Genomic DNA, 7,437 nt, shown 5'->3' with positions numbered 1-7,437 from the left:
ACTCTTTCTTGTCACTATGTAAGGTATCATACACATGGGCTATCCTAAAATAATCCTCTTTAACATCACGGATCATATTGACGTGTGTTATACCGCAAGTGCACGATGTTGTAAAGTAGTACAAAAAGATCGAACCCCAAGGAAATTTATATGAGTACCAAAATTCTATTCTAATGTTGTTTAGCTAAAATAATCACAATAGTGATTTGTTTGGTGCAAAGTGAAACATAATTAGAACATAAAAAATAGGACACAGGTTTATGATTGTCTATCTAGAGTCACCCTAATCATTATCCATGTTTAATTACGAGATTATGTAAGCATATTTATAGAAATGTAGATAAAGTGTGTCACTCACTTTCATGGCGTGCACAACTGTATGTGTTTATGGAACAACTAAACAATTCAACCAAGATCAAAAATGCCTTGTCACACGATGCTGCGTCTCGGCTGATTCTTAGTTGAGATTAAGTCACCTTGTCAGTGTCGCATAGAACTTAATTTTTTTGCAACCTGCGGCCAGACATCAATGCATATCCTTTCGGACTATGATTATGTGTATGTTGCCTTTGCTTTCACAACTGACATAAACATGTTTTTGGAACTCAAATTCTAAAACAAAAAAGGAATTAAGATTCTAGAATTCATATTGGATGAATCAATTTAAGGTTATCATGAGATAGACTCTCAACACCCCTCATTGTCCTTATAGGACTACCCACACATGGTGAGGTAAAGAATAATCAAACAATAATAAGGCATAACAAGCAATTGAAATAAAATAAAGTAATACAACAAAATTATATGGAAATAAACTTAAAATAAAGAAGTAAGAAATGTTATACCAAAGTTGCTAAGCAATTACAAGTGAAAGTAAGAAATAAATACTGGAAAAACTATAAAATGAAGCAAGTACTGAAGGAGAAGGCCGATCCAAAATGCAGCAGAATTTAAAATTTCTCCTCTAGTGATCCTTACGAATGGGAATGATTAGTGATAGAATTGTTACCTCTTGTGGCGATTGTAAGCTTTGATGCAGATCTACAGAGCGATCACGAACGTTGAACGATTACAACGCCTCTACTCAGTCCACACGAACGGATTCCTTCAATCTCAGTGCTAGCTGCTACGAATGAAGGCTTTGAGTGAGAGAGAGAGAGAGAGAGAGAGAGAGAGAGAGAGAGAGAGAGAGAGAGAGAAACGAAATTGCAACTGCACAAATGCTTCTACACAAGGGTTCTATTTATAGAACCACTTGTGTGGGCTGCAAGCTAAAAAGCCCACTCAAGTGTATGTGGCCCATATCTTATAATATGCCAAAATCACTTAAGCGCGTGGTACCTTACCATATTTCGTATTCTACTTAAGTACACTGTACCTTACGATGTTCTACAATTCACTTAAGGGCACCGTACATTACGGTATTCCTTAGTTACTCTATCTCTCATCAATCCGTCATTTTGTGTGTGACCCTGCAGGTTTTCGTGACATTGACAATTATATTAAATTATGTATTTAACATAATAAACAGTGAGCGGTATCTAGCAACACATCACTACTACCCAAGACACGAAAATGTCATGTGATCTGACAAATCCTTTTGTGATAATACTTATATGTACAATTACCTTTTTGCCCTTATGTCTATATTGAACACAAGGCATAGACCGTGTCATCCTTGTCCAGTTCAATATTGGGCCCATAGATATTTATCCTGTTACGCAGGATGGGCAAATTCCATCTAGGTCACTCATGTCCCTTAGCACGCTTCGTGGAGTACCCATCAACTATCTTTATGGTCATCCAGTTACAGACAATGTTTGATCAGCAGTAAGGCACTCAACTCTACATCTAGGGTCCATAGTGGTTTCAGGTCGAAGGGTGGTATACACCATTATCACCATGAGAATAACTTATGACACTTTGCATAACATTCTATATAATATTCTCATAGCGGGTCAATCCAGTATAAATATTACTCTTAATATTCATACCTATGTTTAAGATTTGATAACTCCTTATCCATGATCCATGAGATGCGATCATCAGTCTATATACATAATAGTCTTAATGCTTTAATGTTATCCCACTTCACAATAAATCTCGACTATGGATACTTTACAAATATTGTCCTTATGTTTAATGTGATCTCATGATTAAGTCACACTTGATACATTAAACGAACTATATATTCTAGGGACTTTATTAGACAAATATAATAAAGAAAAAACCTTTTCTTATTAATAAATAATTCGATACAAGTACTAAAAGTATTGGCCTCTAGGACTTACACCAACAAGTGCAAGTGATAAGTAGTAAGTGATAGTTGATAGGTGGTACCTAAGTATCACCCTTAGGTCTCTCATTTTCTATCAATCTCAAAGCCTCTATTTATACTAAAACTAGCCATAAATTACCACTAAATGCCAATTATTTCGTGTTAAGTCTTAATTACTCACTAACATAAAGCCTAGGGAGGTTATGAATGTCAAGAAGTCACAAAAATGCTCGAAAACCACTCAAATTTGTAACTATCTGGGAAGCTGACACAACCCATGTTAGGGGATACGGCTAGCCTGTGTCAAGGGATACAACCAGCCTGTGTTAGCCCCGACTTCTTTATATGGGTGCAACTTCAAGCACCAACACGGCTCGTGTCAGGGGAAATGGCCAGGCCCTGTTGGCCACAAGAGTTTTGTATGGGGAGAGCTCCCTTTTGCGTGATCTTTGGCCTTTTTCTATCTGATTTGGTCCATTACGCTCTTATTACCTGAAATCATAGAAGACAAAAGCATATAAAATCGAACTAAAATGAAAACAGAAAAAAAAAGCAAGAAATACGATGCATTTATCACTTATTAAATACCCCCAAACTTGAACCATTGTTTGTCCTCAAGCAGTAAGCTTGCTTAGAAAATATTAAGATCACGCGGTTTTTGTAACACCCTTCTACCCCAAACGACATATTTAAATTGATTATCAGAGTACAACATGTAGAAGAGTTTACATTTCTTAAAACATAACACTTATCGCATCACAACATAAAACATATTATTTATTTGATTTAAAAATTCGCAGCGGACAACAACATAATTATTATAATAATGTGTCAACATGATCTCAACAAAACATCTCAACAATTATTCATCATAAACAACATAAATAAAGATAATTTGGCTATCGAATCCCATAATCCCCGGTGTCACATGACCAGAGCATTTGACTTGACTCTGTAGAATAACTCTACACTTATTCTTCGAACCTCAACAATAGCTACTCCACTTTATCTGCACATTGCTCATCATAGATGAACATAAACACATGCAGAAGGGGTGAGAACTACATTATTAAATAATAATATAACGACAGAAATATAAATATAAATATATTTCACATATGCCAACACAATTCATCATAATCATCATAATCCATAAACTCATGAACATCAACAACACAACACAGCAAATGCAATGCACACACCCATGCATGACTCAACACGACTCGGTATACCCATTTTGTGACCACTACAGGATCACCACTCCCAGATTCATCACCATAGAATCCGAGTTCCCCGCAAGGAACCAAGCCTCTCAACAAGCCCGGAGTCAACAACATCATTGGAACTCAGTCCGTTCATCACTAGGCATCGGCCTTTCATGAATGCATGCACACCAAGCATTCATCATAATCAACATAGCAACAACAGCATCATATAGTCATATTATCATCATCATTAACACATTCTATCATAAGAGCATATCACATCATGCCACATAATCAAACATAGTATTATCGCACTCTACTAATATCTATACCACTCAAGCAACGGGAATTGATCCCTCGTATACTATGCATCAGCTAAGTTACCTCGCTCAGCCTAAACAACCGAAACTGCACCACAACAGCTAGAAAAGACCACAAGTCTGCCCATACGCGTATTGCCCATGCTCATACGCGTATTGCCCACGCTTGGCCAAATCCATACGCGTATTGGCCATTCCCATACGCGTATGCTACGCGTATCACTTCCCCATACGCGTACCACCAGAGACCATTTCACGTTCAAAATTCCATCTCTTTCACTCGTACGCGTATGACATACCCCATACGCGTACCACATCCAGGGATACGCGTATCACACGCGTATGGCGCGTACCAGCGCCAAAACTCCCTTTCCTAAGCCCTCCCATACGCGTATTGCCTAGTGCCATACGCGTATGACCAGAATCCAGTTTTCCAGATCTGCTATGGGTTTTCTCTGCTACGAACCTGTCCAATTCAACCGTTCACAGTCCCAATTTCACACAAAATCACTCATATCACCTAACACGAGTCATACCCTATTTTATCTCACAATTCCTAACACTATTGCATCTAATTCTTACGAATTTTCCTTCGGTTAAAATCCCAATTTCGTTCATACAATATTCCATCATTTTCAACATATTATTGTTTAATAAGGTTCAGACCCCTTACCTCTTTGGATTGAAGGAAGCTCTGAGCAATCTTTGGCCTTTTCCTCTTCCTTCTCTTTCTCTTCAGCGCTTCTCCCTTTTCTGACTCTGAGGCAAAATACGTGAAAATGAAAACCTTCAGTTATCTCCTTTGGCCTCTTTTACCCAATTCCACTTTTACCCTTCCACTCTTCATATTCCAATTATATTATTTATTTAATTATTATTAAAATAAATAATATCTATAATAATAATAATAATAATCCAATAATTCAACTTTATTTAATTAAATTAATAAAATACTATTAACTCAATTAAATAATTCTCTTATTTTAATCGGGGTGTTACAACTCTCCCCCACTTTAGAAGTTTTCGTCCTCGAAAACATACCTCAAGCAAATAGAGCCGGATACGACTCCTTCATCTGATCTTCACGCTCCCAAGTCAAGCTCTCACCAGCTGGACCTCCCCAAACAACTCGCACTAGAGCAATCTTCTTACCTCTCAGGGTCTTCTCTTCTCGGTCATCTATCCGAATTGGCAACACCTCAACGGTCAAATTATCCCTCACCTGGATATCATCCAACTGAACAACATGCGAAGGATCCGCAATATATTTTCTCAACTGAGATACATGAAACACATCATGCAGATTAGAAAGCGACGGCGGTAAAGCTATCCGATACGCCACTTCCCCAACCCTCTTCAAAACCTGATACGGACCCACAAACCTCGGAGTAAGCTTTTTAGACTTTAAAGCTCTACCCACACCTGTCGTCGGAGTAACTCTCAAGAACACATGATCTCCCTCTTGGAACTCAAGTGCCTTTCTCCTATTATCATGATAACTCTTCTGACGACTCTGAGAAATCTTCATTTTCTCCTGAATCATCTTAACCCTTTCAGTCGTCTGCTGTATAATCTCAGGTCCGAGTACAACCCTCTCACCTGATTCATACCAACACAATGGAGTTCTACACCTCCTACCATACAATGCTTCATATGGAGCCATACCGATACTAGCATGAAAACTATTATTATAAGTAAACTCCACCAACGGCAAATAACTATCCCAAGAACCACTCTGCTCCAACACACAAGCTCTCAACAAATCCTCCAAGGATTGGATAGTTCTTTCAGTCTGACCATCAGTCTGAGGATGATAAGCTGAACTCAACCTCAACTTAGTCCCCAACGCTTTCTGCAAACTTTCCCAAAATCTAGAAGTAAATCTGGGATCTCTATCAGACACAATACTGGATGGAATACCATGCAGCCTCACTATCTCCTCAATATACAACTCTGCCAACTTCTCTAAAGAGTGATTAATCTTCATCGGCAAGAAATGCGCCGACTTAGTCAATCGATCCACAATCACCCAAATAGAATCATTACCTTTCACCGTCCTCGGCAATCCCGTCACAAAATCCATGGAAATGCTATCCCACTTCCATTCAGGAATCTTCAAAGGTTGCATCATACCTGCCGGTTTCTGATGTTCGATCTTTGACTTCTGACAGGTCAAACAGGCATACACAAACTTAGCAACATCTCTTTTCATACCAGCCCACCAAAACAACTTCTTCAAATCTTGATACATTTTAGTTGCACCTGGATGGATACTCAATCCACTCCTATGGCCCTCTTCAAGAATACTCTTTTTCAATTCAGACACATCAGGAACACAAACTCTACCTTTAAATCGCAGGATGCCATTCTCATCAATCTCAAAATTACCACCATTACCCTGGTTAACCATAGTAATATGATCAACGAGAGCGACATCAACTTGCTGACCATTCCGAATATCTTCTAGAATTCCACTAGTCAACTTCAGCATACCCAACTTTACACTATCAGCGGAAACTTCACAACCCAAACTCATATCACGGAACTGTTCAATTAACTCAAGCTCCCGAACCATCATCATAGCCATATGTAGAGACTTTCTACTCAGCGCATCTGCAACTACATTAGCCTTACCGGGATGATAACTCAATTCAAAGTCAAAATCCTTCAGTAATTCTAACCACCTTCTCTGCCTCATATTTAACTCTTTCTGATCAAACAGATACTTCAGACTCTTGTGATCACTGAACACTTCGAATCTGGAACCATACAGATAATGCCTCCACATTTTCAACACAAATACAACAGCTGCAAGTTCTAGATCATGCGTAGGATAATTCCTCTCATGAACTCTCAACTGTCTAGAAGCATAAGCTACAACTTTACCATTCTGCATCAAAACACCACCAAGACCCATCAAAGAAGCATCACAATAAACAACGAAGGACTCACCAGGATTAGGCAAGGTCAACACTGGAGCACTGGTCAACCGCTTCTTCAACTCAACAAAACTCGCTTCACAAGCTGCATCCCACACATACACTTGACCCTTCTTAGTCAACTGCGTCAACGGCAATGCCAACTTAGAGAAGCCCTCAATAAATCTGCGATAATAACCAGCCAACCCCAGAAAACTGCGTATCTCAGTAGCAGACTTCGGAGTCTCCCACTGTAATACGGCATCAACTTTAGCAGGATCAACGGAAATTCCACCACTCGAAATCACATGGCCAAGGAAACTCACTCCCTTCAACCAGAACTCACATTTAGATAACTTTGCATATAACTTCTTTTCTCTTAACACCTGCAAGACAAGTCTCAGATGTCCTGCATGCTCTTCTTCAGTCTTAGAATATATCAATATATCATCTATGAACACCACAACAAAAGTATCAAGGTACGGATGAAATATACGATTCATATATTCCATAAACACACCTGGAGCATTAGACACACCGAACGGCATCACAGTGTATTCATAATGACCATACCTCGTACGGAAAGCAGTCTTCGCAATATCATCTGACTTCACTCGGATCTGATGATAACCCGACCGCAAATCAATCTTACTGAAAACATGAGCTCCAACCAACTGGTCCATCAAATCATCAATCCTCGGCAATGGATACCGATT

This window comes from Lathyrus oleraceus, chromosome 5 (genome assembly GCF_024323335.1).
Source record: "Lathyrus oleraceus cultivar Zhongwan6 chromosome 5, CAAS_Psat_ZW6_1.0, whole genome shotgun sequence".
In the NCBI taxonomy this organism is placed as follows: Eukaryota; Viridiplantae; Streptophyta; class Magnoliopsida; order Fabales; family Fabaceae; genus Lathyrus; species Lathyrus oleraceus.
Note: the sequence above shows the minus strand (reverse complement) of the source record.